Raw genomic sequence first — 14,049 nt, forward strand, 5'->3', positions numbered from 1 at the left:
CAACATTAATTGTGTTATTGGCCAAAGTGGTTTAATTTTCAGTTGTACTTGTTTTTTCCTGCCTTTCAATTTCCTCTACTTTTTATCCTTTCTCATTTGTATAGGAAATATTAGGTTAAGTTGGGATTGATGTCAGTACATTTACATCACACAAAATAAAGGTGCCAAAAAATTAGATTAGAGATCACAGATTAGACCCACCTTTGGTTCCCTACAGAGTCAAATAATAATTCTTAAAAGAACTACTTTTGTAAATGAGATGTGAAAGTGTGAAGAGCTTTCACATAATGTAAAGGTTCTACACCAATTAAAGTTCTGCTACAACTGTAGATCCAAAACAGTAACTTATAAGAAAGCCTTATTTTTAAGACAGCAGAGTTCCTGCTGAGCAAGACCTGCCTTGAACTAAGCTGAAAATTCAAATACAATTCAATGTATGACTTTAGTGTGCTATATTTTATGTATAAGAAGTTTTTTTTAAAGCCTGTGAATGCACAATTTCTCAGATCCCAAAAAGTGTTCTCAGGAAAAAAAACAACAGCACCTGTTGGGAATGTGATGGTGTTTTGATTGGAGGGAGTGAGTGGACTGGCCACAGTGGGCTCAGTTTCCTGTCTGCTGGTGTGTGGAGGTTTTAGTGGCCGCCTCCTCTTTCATAATGACATGGAGCTGGCCTCACCAAGAGTGTACAGGGGGACATCCAGCTCTTTTCACTTCTTATTCCCAATTCCTCATTCTCCTCAACCGTGACTGCACTGCGAGAGATCCTTAGCAGCTTAGGGTGGAGACGCTATTTTTGGGCAGGTTCAGACTACTTTCAGTGGGGATATGGATGCACATACATCCACACCCACCTACACACATACACACACACACACACACACACACATAAATGACTGCATATAGTATTGTGCAAAAACAATTAAAAGATATAGAAAAAATGGGACTCCTAAGAGCATGAGACCTGGTAGACCACCAAAACTGTCACCATCAGATAAACAGTACTTAAAGCTTTCATCTTTGAGAAAATCAAGCTCCGCTCTTGCTTCAGATCTGAAAAAAAAAAACCACACAGGTGTTTCTGTCTATCCTTCCACTGTGAGGAGACAACTTAACACTGTCAGTCTGAAAGGAAGCACTGTTTCTTGATTCACTCATACCAGCGCCACACACAAACACAAACACAAATGTGCCACCACCACATCAGTATCACTGCAGAGCTGAGAATGATCCACCACCCAAATATTACCTGCCCTGTAGTGGTACAATGTGGGTCCTGACCATTGAAGAACAGGGTGAAAGATGAATAACAAAGAGAAACAGATGGACTACGGTCTGTAATTGTACAACCCCAATTCCAATGAAGTTGGGATGTTGTGTAAAACAGAAATAAAAAGAGAATACGATGATTTGCAAATCCTTTTCAACCTATATTCAATTGAATACAATACAAAGACAAGATATTTAATGTTCAAACTGATAAAATGTATTGTTTTTTTGCAAATATTCAGTCATTTTGAATTTGATGCCTGCAACACGTTCCAAAGAAGTTATAATGCACCACAGGGTTTTCAATGGGAGACAGGTCTGGACTGCAGGCAGGCCAGTCTAGTATCTGCACTCTTTTACTACGAAGCCACGCCATTGTAAAACGTGCAGAATGTGGCTTGGCATTGTCTTGCTGAAATAAGCAGGACGTCCCTGAAAAAGACGTTCCTTGGATGGCAGCTTATGTTGCTCCAAAACCTTTATGTACCTTTCAGAATTAATGGGGCCTTCACAGATGTGCAAGTTACCCATGCCATGGGCACTAACACACCCCCATACCATCAGAGATGCTGGCTTTTGAACTTTGCAGTGATAACAATCCGGACAGTCCTTTTTCTCTTTGGCCCGGAGGAAATGACATCCATGATTTACAATTGTGGACTCGTCAGACCACAGGACACTTTTCCACTTTGTGTCAGTCCATCTCAGATGAGCTCGGGCCCAGAGAAGCCGGCGGTGTTTCTGGGTGTTGTTGATATATGGCTTTCGCTTTGCATGGCAGAGTTTTAACTTGCACTTGTAGATGGAGCGACGAACTGTGTTCACTGACAAGGATTTTCTGAAGTGCTCCTGAGCCCATGTGGTAATATCCGTTACAGAATGATGTCGGTTTTTAATGCGGAGCTGCCTGAGGGATCGAAGGTCACGGGCATTGAATGTTGGTTTTCTGCCTTGCCACTTACTTGCAGAGATTTCTCCAGATTCTCTGAATCTTTTGATGATATTATGGACTGTAGATGATGAAATCCCTAAATTCCTTTTTTGCAATGTGCAATTGCACATTGAGAAACGTTGTTCTTAAACTGTTGGACTTTTTGCTCACAAAGTTGTTCACAAAGTGGTGAAGCTCGCCCCATCCTTGCTTGTGAATGACAGAGCCTTTCAGGGACGCTCCCTTTATACCCAATCATGACACTCACCTGTGGAATGTTCCAAACAGGTGTTTTTTGAGCATTGCTCAACTTTCCCAGTCTTTTGTTGCCCCTGTCCCAACTTCTTTGGAACGTGTTGCAGGCATCAAATTCAAAATGAGTGAATATTTGCAAAAAACAACAAAGTTTATCAGTTTGAACATTAAATATCTTGTCTCTGTAGTGTATTCAATTGAATATAGGTTGAAAAGGATTTGCAAATCATCATATTCTGTTTTTATTTATGTTTTTTCAACTTCATTGGAATTGGGGTTGTAAAACCACAGAGTGCTCCTATATAACAAGTGGAACTGAAACACACACACACACAGACACACACACAAATATATATATAAATATATATACATATTTATATATAGGATGTATAGGATGGTAGTTGAAAATAAATAAAGGATGATTACTAACTCTTGCACAGTACTGTATCATACCAAGTTGCAAGTTGAAAAGCTTTCTGGTTCTAAGAGCATTCCTCTTACATGCTGACCAGCTATCTGAGTGCACCTCAAAATCAGAGTAAAGGAGAATTTGGAGATGTGTTGTTTCAAGTGAATCAGTGCTTAGAAAAGAGGAACCTGATTGCTATGCAGCCATGATTCCATGAGGCTTTTGTGTATATAGTACAGATTATGTTCCATAATAGATGAGGGAGTACCCACAGCTAGTCATTGGAATCTCCAGTATTTTCCTACAAAAACAGAACCCTGAGTCATATGTGAGTTGTTCTAGTCTAAGTGCATTTTCATACAATTCTGAGAATGTACCTTTATTTATATATTCTGTATGATTTGCGTGTCAATAACTACAAAGACGTTATCAAATAAACATTAAAAGACACTGCATTTCCAAAGTGGTAACTTTACAGGAGACAATATGTTCTTAATGTTAATGTAATGTAAGATTTTATTCCAATTCATTTTGGGCCCTTTCTATAAACCTAATGAAATTGTTTGTCATTCTGTAGCTGACGTCGTGTCCATATCAGGAACTGGTTTTCTCTATGACAAAAATAAATGGTGTATTAAATCACTGCTATCGTGCTCAGTGATAAACAAAAATATTCCATATCTGATACAATTTGCCATATGTAATGTTTTCTAAATGTCAAATCCTCTGAATTTCAAAGTTATCAGGTAGCCCAAAATGTAAATATTGCTAAATACAAGCCACAGTGCTGCATGCTGAATTGACATATGCCTGGCAACGACATCAAAGGACCTTATGAAAACCTGTAAGCTTCTTCAAATGTGGTAGGTACGTTGCTTTGGCAGTAATAGAGCACAGTTTGAGTTGCTGATGTTGTTATGTCCTTTCATGCTACATCATGTCAATGTGCAGGAGTGTTAGCTTGCTTAGCATATGTGTAGCTTCATTTATATTTCTACTGTTAAACAACCTTGTATTTCAGAAGATCCAGCCACAGTTAAGGGGAAAATGTGCACAAAACAATACACATCGCATTTGGGACATTTTTGTTTACCAATAGCAATTTTCAAAAATCGCATTCATTTTCTCATAAAGAAAATCATATCAACTCAGAGGTCCTAATATAGTCATGGCACGGACTACAGAATGACACATGACTTCAGAGGTCTATGGGTCCGTTTGTCAACAACTTTTCACACGATGTAAAGGGCAGCTGTCATTTTCAAGACCCCCCCCTTCAAAAAAAAAAAAAAAAAAAAGCAGAACAAAAAAGTGCAAGGTTTTAATACGACAGTGACTGAATTTTGCTTTATCGTTTGGCTTCTGGCAAATCATATCTATACGCATGAATCAGAAACTACAGTTTCTGTTAAATGTAACAAAAAAGAGGCATGGCACTTACATGGCCCATGAGAATCTCCAAAAATGCATCAAAACTCTCCATGATACCTGGAAAGGCTGGATGGGATGATAACTCACAGTGCGGATTTTACCTAGCAATCGCTGCGCGCACATGGAGAGTTTTTTAATCTCTTGTGGTGTTCTTTCAGGGCCTTATCTCTGTGGCTTGTTCATGCAGAATCAGCCACATCAAAAGTTTGTCATCACCCATGCGAGCCTGCATGTGTGTTTGTTTGTGGTGAAAATATCAGTACTTGTTGTGGAGGGGGTGGCTGACCTAAGCCTGGCTACATGTTTTTTTATCTTAACAAAGCACACTTCCTGTTAGGCCCATTACTTCCTGCCAAAGTCCAGCACAAGTGGTCACATCTGCTCCAACAGACACCTCGACCAGCTTGCCAGAAAATGTCTACAAAAAAGAATGGGAGGGGGAAGTTTGGGGGATCTGAATGTACTCTTACACTTTCATCTCATTTTAATGGAGTGTTAATTTAACGCCTTTTAGACTGGTCTAAAATTCTGTGCGCTACAGTTCCTGACAAATGCATCTGTGGTGTAAGACTCAAGTGAGAATCAGAATGCAAATAGTAGGAAGTAACATCAATGTGAAATACTACACTGAAAAAATTATTTGGCCAGTGAAATCATCTTTAATCTAAACAAAGTACCTTATTCCACTGACAATAATATGTCTTGTTGCAAGAAATGATGCTTTCTTGTATTATCTGACAATAGCATAAGATAGCTTCACTATAAAACGTAGCGATAAACAAGTAAAACTGTCTACAAATAGGCTGAACAATCTTTTAGTATTCGTGTAACAGTCTCAAAACAAGCAGTATTAGATATATTGACTGGGTTTAGGATGATTTTACTTAAGAAAATAACATGTTTGCAGTATAACCCTCTACCACATTGGTCTTGGCATATGGCAAGAATGACTTTCTTTTCATTTTTTGCCTGACTACAATACAAAAGTCAGATTTTTCAATTCTACTGGGAAAATGAAGATTTAATGTGCAAAAAATGTGGTATTTTTTCTGATCAAATGCTTTTTTCTTGCAGTCTGTGGTGAGGTCTAGCATCTGAAGCACTCTCAAGGAAACAAAAAACAAACGAAACAAAAAATGAAAACAAACAAACTAAAAACACAATCTGTGCCAATTAAAATGCGTTTTTTAATAAATACAAGTAGTTTAGATGCAGTGGGCTTTACAACAAATGAGCAAATATAACTGTTGCTGCATGGCAACAGCATGTGACAATGGAACTGTGACTTGTGCAAGTGTTGTTTTCAAGTGTGGATGACAAAAGTGGCCAATGTTCAGTGGCAGTATAGATTTACTCCTACTGTGTACAGGGCTTACAAGCAGGTTAAAGCACCCCTGAGTAAACTTTTCATGTGTGCACAAGAGCACTTTAACCTACTTTTGGGTCCAGGGGGTGTTAGTCTCTTTGGGCCTGGTTAAAATCCATGAAATCAGTGTAACTTTAGACAACTGAGTTCCCGCTCAACTGATGTGGACAGGTTCCACTAGATATAGTAAACATGGAAAGAGGTAGTCACATGGCTAACAACCAGCAGAATCAATGCATAATATAAGAATCACATTTATAAATATTGGTGAATGTGTGTTGGTCGGTAGAGGGGAAATAATCTCATTAAGAAAAAGAAAGCCCAGATAGGTCTGTGCATTTAACTGACTCTACGTCCAGTGCATCACATGCTCAGACCACCTGCAGAAGTCATTCTCTGCTTCAGGATGTATACACAATAGAGATGAATCAGAGTACAGCTGCCTGGTGGAGGGACTTTGTCTTCTGCAGGGAAAACCACCTGCAGCTCAACATCAGCACAACAAGGAAGCTGGTTATGGATTTCCAGTATTTTAGGGGGCCTTTGAAACCAGTCATCATCCAGGGCTGGGTGTGAAAATGATTCAGTCCTACAAGTACCTTATGACCATCTGGACTGGACTGACAACAGGGATGTTCTCTACAGGCCAGGCCAGTGCAGGCTCTTCTTTCCATAGAAAGTAAGGTCTTTCAGTGTGTGCAACAGGCTGCTGGGTTAATTCAGTCTGTTATGACCAGCATACTTTTCTCTGCAGCAGGCTGTGCAGTACACATGATGTGCCTCAATTAAATAATCAGATAAGCAAGTGCTTATCTACAGTTCTCAGCTAAAGTGCGGACACCGCTAGCCAGATTACTTATTTTCTTCATTTTTTAAGTGAAAGGAGATAAACACAACCTCTCCAGCAAACTATTTAAAAATATTATTTTCTGTGCTTATTAATGCAATTACATTTTTTATTAAAAAAAAGATACAAAAAAAACCATTAAAAAATGTAATAGTAATTGGGGTATGTGCAAAAAAATGAGGACTATTTAGCTCATTAGGCCCTAAATGACATGTTAAGACTAGTTTATCAGGTCAGGAATTTTCACTGGGATTGGTCAACTGATGAGTGTGATAAATTCTCTTCAAATCTCTTCAAACCTTGTGCTATCTCTCAACAACCATGAAGAATTGGCTGAGGACCTGAAAATGAAGCTAACTTATACCCATATACAGCAGGAGAAGGCCATGTCCACTATCTGCAATGTTATTAAGAAATGACACACGAGAAAATTTGGACATTAAAGCAAGATCTGGAAGACCAAGGAATCACTTACACAGAACTGTATTTACTGGGTGGAAAGGCAAAGCAAAACCCCCGTATGACAGCAAAAGACCTGTAGGACCACTGACACAGGAGCAGTGGTGCACTGTTCTATTGTGAAGGGCTGCTTGCACAAACAAAATCTGCATAGAAGAGTCATCAGAGGGAAACCTTATCTGCAGCCTCATCACCTCATCACAAAAGTCAACATCCAAACTAGGCAAAACAACATCAAGATAAGCCAGAGACATTTTAGTAGCAAAAGTTGTTGACTGATGTAGTAAAAAACTCAATGCCAACTCATTTGCAAAAGCTGAGTTACCTCCATGAAATTATTTTTAACTTAAGTTTCTCTGCGTATTTTAGTGTATGTATTACTTTGACACATCGAAAAAAAAAACAAACAAAAAAAACATAAATTGCACTATATGGCCAAAAATGTATGGACATCTGAAGATCACACTTATATGAGCTTATTGGACATTGCATCCCAAAACCATGGGAAATTATTAATATAGAGTTGCATCCCGCATGAAAGCTTCTATTCTCTCAAGAAGGCTTTCCACACGATTTTAGAGTGTGTCTGTGGGAATTTGTGCCCATTAGGTCAAAAGTTAGGTCAGACATTGCTGTTGAATAAGAAGGCATGGCTTACAATCAAGGTTCCAATCGATTTGTGATGGACTGGAACCTTGATTGTAAGCCATCCAACACCGATGTGTTCAGCAGCTCTATGCAGGAACTGTGAGTTCCACCAAACAAAATTTCTGAAACCATGCCTTTATAAACCTTGCTTTGTGCACAGAGACACAGTCTTGCTAGCATAGGAAAGGGCCTTCCCCAAACTGATGCTACAAAGTTGGAGGCACATAGTTCACTGAAATTTGTATGCTGTAGCATTGCTGTAGCATCATATGCGCCCTGAAAAACACCCAGAGACCATTATGCCTCCTCCACCAAACTACTTTTGGCACTACATTTCCATGAATAGCATTCTGCTGGCATCCTCTGAACCCAGATTTGTCCAGCAGACTTCCGGAGAGTGAAGCATGATTAATCACTCCAGACAACATGTTTCCACTGCTCCAGAGTCCAGTGGTAGTGTACTTTACAGCACTCAGTTATTGCTTGGCATTGTGCATAGTGATCTTAGGCTTGTATGCAGCTGTTTGACTATTGGAAACCCATTTCTGCCAGCTTCTGACACACAGTCCTTGTGTTGTTTTTGTTACTTTCAGAGGCATTTGAAAGTCTGTAGTAAGTGATGAAGTATAAGTAATTTTTACAAGCTATGTACTTCAGCACTCAGAAACACTGCTATATGAGTTTGCATGGTCTATCACTTCATTGCTGAGATGTTGTTGCTCCTACATGCTTCCTTTTCACAAAAATAGCACTTCCAGTTGATATGGCTGATGTAGAAAATCAGAAATTTCATGAAGTGACTGGCAAAGGTGGCATCATATGACAGCACAATGTTTAAAGTCACTGAGCTCTTTAGTATACCCATTCTATTGCCAATGTTGGCCTATAGAGATTGCATGGCTATGTTCTTGATTTCAGACACATGTAAGCAATGGGTATGGCCGAAACACCTAAACTAAATAAATAAGAGGGGTGTGCACCTACCTTTGTTCTACCATGCTCTTTGTAATCTCTAGGAATTTCATTCAGAAAATCAACAACACGTAATTTGTGCAGGGGCACCCAAAGTTTTGCATTTAACTGTATCTCTATCCAAACTGTATCTGTCTATATATTGACTCGATTTAAAATCATTTTACTTGATAAGATATGTTTTTTTGTAGTACATGTTCTTATAAATAAGTGTTTCTTATAAATAAGGTTTCTTTGCATGGATGGATTGCTCTAGAAGAGGCCCTCAGTTTCTATGGAACCTTTAAAAAAGGTTCTATGCATTGCATTTCTCATTTACAAGTCTCTTTTATCATAGACTGAAGGCATCTTAAAAGAACCAAATATGGTTTTTCGATGGCATCATTTCAGTGTTCAGCACATGTTCTAGTTGAACATACATTCTAGCTTTTGTGCTATATATATTATATACACCCTTATATGGTTCTGAGAGTTGACTGTGTGCACATTTTGGTATGCAGAGCAAAGAGGAGTTGATAAAATCTGTTCAATAATATAAGATAAGGTTTAATGTAACTTTAGCACCAGCTGAGATGTGGTGTATCTAATAAACACTTCTGAGAGTGACTAAGTGCCGCATGCTCTGCACTTTGCTCATTTTATATAGTAGAGATATGTAGCAGTGGGCTAGCATGACTGAAAACCGCAGCACACAAACACACACGCACAGACACACAATATAATTCATGCATGTCCCAAACTCTCTGGCTCTGATCCTGTGGCCCCACAGCTCCAGAGTTGTTCCTCTTTCTATATGCATTGCTTAAGTCAGGTCAGGATGAGTCACAGAGACTATGTTTTGTTATCTGGAGCATAGAGCTCCTTAACCCCATCTTAGCTGCTAGCTGGACACAGTGCCTTGTCACCAGTGGACAAATTAGGACAAATGTATTGAGTCAGGCTTAGACTCAACACTAAACCAGAGTGAGTTAGTATGTGAGTCAGCACATGGAACACCCAAATTTCCAACTAATTTTCCGTATTTTTACAGAACAGAGGAGCCTAAAATTTTCATTTCATTAAGGTGTAAAGTGTGATAGGCCTTTAAAGATTTAGATAGAGCATATTCTTTAATTTATTTATATTATTATTTAACCAAGTTATTTATATAGCTAAGTCTCTGTGTTTTTTTTTATCATGGAAAAAGTCATAGCCTAGCTACAGAAAGTGGTGATGGGGATTGAGGAGGTTTTGGAGCTACAGCCCTTTCTAAACACGAGAGGGATCACCCTAGAAGTGGTTCGACAGGTACCCGCTCAGCAGGTGCAGCCTCTACTCCTGGGCCTGGTAACAGTCTTGGAGGACACACTGGAAGACACATTAACAAATGTAATAAAAGGTAATAAAACTGAAAATGAATGCATGTTCTAACTCTTGCAGTCTCTTGACAAGAATTTTACAAATGATGAGTTTGGTTGGGCCTAAGAGCAGGTGTGGCCATCTCAAGTCCCAGAGGGCCACAGTCTAACACAGTTTGGCATACACAACTGTGTTTGAGGAGGAAAATCAACAATCTATGCAGGATTCTCCAATAGCATAGATGGCTAATTAACAGTGCAATGATAAGATGCATTTACATGGTAAAATTGGCTCATCAGATAAAAAAAATACTTCATGTGATAACCAGCAACTAGTTTTATTCAACTCAAAATTTTTGATTTAAAGAGTTATATTTATTTTTTATTATAAAAGTATTTCTGTAAGTTGAATACAATTAGTTAAGTTACTTGTTATCACAAAGTATTTGTTTAGGGTCATCTGATGACCATTTTTCAAACAATACTTGTTTGGATCAGAAATTAGTAGCCTATAAAATCTGTTTTCATCTATATTAAATTTATAATAGTGACAACAGGGAAATACAAGTGACTTCCAACATTGTGGAGTGGCTGAATCTGGTCTAAATCCACATTTCCTTTAGCTTTAATAGGTATTTTGTAGATTTAACAGAGAGCAGAAGGCATACGTTTAAAAAGCTAATCCCATTGCAGGATTGAATATTTTAGAAGGGCATTTCAACTAGTCAATCAGAGGACAGGGGGGGGAATTCAGCCAGGCAATCAGAGCACAGGAATAAACATTCAATTAGCCAATCAGATCATTGAAGGAAAAAGTCTGATAGCCAATCAGAGTTCAAGAGCGAACTTTTTACTAGGTTATTTTTCATCGCTTTCTCCTAATTTCTAGTTTTATTCTGTCATATAGATAGTAGTAGTTTCTTTTGTTCAGACATTCACTAAGTACAGGATTGAAATGGTTACTTTAAAAATGCATTCTGATATAGATTACTAATTACCTGTCTAAAATGTCGTTTGTAACCTAATCCAAAGTTGTTTTGTTTTTTTTATATTAAAAGTAACATAATCTTATTACTTTCTGATATTTTTAGATTTGTTTAAACACAATTTCAGTGAACATGACCTAATAACACTAAATATTCAGAAATAATACAAGTGATGTATAGAAATCCTTGCTTTATATGTGCTCTGCATATTTGAAAAAGTTTGAAAAGGTCATAAAATGTTTTTGTAACCTTAGTTAATCAGGAGTTCAGAAAAGCCATTATTTAGAATATAGAAATGAAATAATATAATATTGGGCCTTCTTAGCCTAATATTCCTGGGCAACCTACACATCAAACTGCACTCACCTGAATGAATTTTTGTATGCTGATGGTGTAACGTTTCATGCATCCAGCCTTGGCTAACAAATTACTTCTACCTTCATACAAGCTAACAGTATTTGATAGATGCAGAACATTTAAAATGTTTGACAAACACTGTGTGATGGGGAAGTGATTAAGTTTGCACTATGATATTATTTCTACTATAGCTTGTTGAAAAAGAGAACATTAGACATTGTTTACTGGCTAAAACGCATCATTCAGTGACAAAGCCTCTGCAAATGAACTTTGGACATTATAAGCTTGACACTTTGGGCCCCAAGAAATAGTTTGGTCTGTTTGCCCTCTAGCTTTGCCTCCACTGACAGCTGAAAGCCTCAGATGTTTCAGTACCTATATTGAGCTTAGCCTGTAAAATAATTCTGCGGAATAGCTGAACATTTAAGGCCTGAATGTGAATCCACACTTCCTCACTCTCTGCTACATAACTTACGTATTAGTTTCATAGCATAATTCACAGTAGTTACTGAATAACAAGGTTTAAGTCTTTATAGCAGGTTAATAAAGATGAGTTAATTGGTTAATACAGATGTATGCCTCCTGTGAGGCTTCCTTGATGAAAAAAACAACACAGGCCAGAAAGCATTTCATAGTCTGAGGTGGTCTATGCTGGTCTAGTGCTGGTCTGCTTCTGATTTAGCTGTTTACCCTGGCATGGTCATGCCAACATCAAAACATAACATATGTTAGTTTTGGTGGTGATCAGCATATCAGCTTTCATTGCGGCTAACCAGCATACAAAACACAACATACACTGGTTTTGCCAGTGACCACCCAAGCTCATCCATGCTGTTTTTCTTGCAGGTTTATGATGCAGGCTACACTAAACCTGTGAGACAAACTATAGAGCTTCAACAAGATTACCCTGGATTCAATTAAGGGTTTAGTTTTCTCAAAGCTAGTTCGGATCTAACTCAAAACCATGCTCAGCCAAAACAGATGACTGGTCAGTCTAAGAATTCAGCTTCTCAGCACAGCCACCAACGTTTAACACGTGCTCATCTGTCACGTTTCTCAGACAACTGAGCCATCTAGTGGCCAAGCATAAGATTGCAAAGGCAAGGCCAGTTTACTTGAACCTTTGCCCGAAATGCAGCTGTTGCAGATCCATAACAGTCGTGTAAAGATATTCTATCATTTTTAGCATTAAGGAACATTTAGCCTCATTCACCAACCGTTCTTAAGAAAAGATTTCTTCCTAGAACCCACTTACACAGTTTTCATAAAGATTCTGATTTTCACCAGTGTTTTCTTATTTGGGATTTGTTCTTAGGTAAAAAACAGAATCTGCGCACACTCAAGAGCACTAAGGTGAGAACAGTTCTGTGCTTTAAGAGCACATATATCAGCAAAACACTATCTATCCCATAGGTTACTCCAACCGCTCCCCCCATTGCCACTACTCTTTCAAAAAAAGGATTTTCTATTTATTTTCTATTTATTATTTATTTTTATCTTATTATCTACGTATCTTTTTTTTTTTATTACTTTTTTGTTATTTTGTTTATAACTTTTGACTTATGGTTTTGGGATATTCATATCACCATAATACAGAAAACTCTTTCTGGGAGACGACCCCTGGCCTTGTGTTCTTTGGAAAACCTCCCTATTTCTTTATTTCATTCAGCTCAATATGCCTAATTTCATACACCAAGCAGCCATAAAATTAAAACCACCTCCTTGTACACTTATTGTCCATGTTATCAGCTCAACTTCCCATATAGATGCACTTTTTAGTGCTACAATTGCAGACTGTAATCCATCTATTTCTCTGCATCCTTTGTTAGCCCCCTTTTACCCTGTTCTTCAGTGGTCATGATCCCCACAGGACCACCTCAGAACAGGTATTATTTGGGCTATGGATCATTTTCAGCTCTGCAGTGACACGGAGGTAGTGGTGGTGTGTTATGTGTGTTGTGTTGATACAAGTGAACCAACACTATTTCTACACACTGTCCACTCTATTAGACACCTGGTTGGTCCACCTTGTAGATGTCAATAGACAGTAGCTCATCTGTTGCTCTGCAGTTTGTGTTGGTCATCCTATAGTCCTTCATCAGCGGTCATGGGACGCCTCCCACAGGATGCTGTCGGCTGGATATTTTCGGTTAATGTTCTGTTCTCAGTCCATCAGTGACACTGAGGTGTTTCAAAGCAGCGGCAGCACTAATCCACTTTTGCCAGCACAACACGCCACCACCACTTCAGTATCACTGCAGTGCTGAGAATGATCCACCACCCACTGAAGCAGTCGTGGGCTGGAGTTTAGGGAACTGGCCCTGTGACTGGAAGGTTGCCAGTTCGATCCCCAGTGCCAACAGTCCATGACTGAGGTGTCTTTGATCAAGACACCTAACCCCCAATTGCTCCTGGGGCACCATGGATAGGGCTGCCCACCGCTCCGGGCAAGTGTGCTCACTGCCCCCTAGTGTGTGTGTATTCACTAGTGTGTATGTGGTGTTTCACTTCATGGATGGGTTAAATGGAGGTAGAATTTCCCCGTTTGTGGGATTAAAAAAGTATCACTTAAATGATACCTGCTCTGTGGTGGTCAGAACAGAATGAACAAAGTATGCAAAAACTAAATGGACTACAGTCTGTAACTCTAGAACTGCAAAGTACACATTTATGGTTGATCTATGCAGATATTGTATATAATAATGTTATGGTTTTCCTTTGCATGTGTTGTTCGTTACTCTTTATAATAATAAAAAAATACATATTAAAAAATATAAAAATA

Source organism: Pygocentrus nattereri, chromosome 25, assembly GCF_015220715.1.
Source record: "Pygocentrus nattereri isolate fPygNat1 chromosome 25, fPygNat1.pri, whole genome shotgun sequence".
Classification (NCBI taxonomy): Eukaryota; Metazoa; Chordata; class Actinopteri; order Characiformes; family Serrasalmidae; genus Pygocentrus; species Pygocentrus nattereri.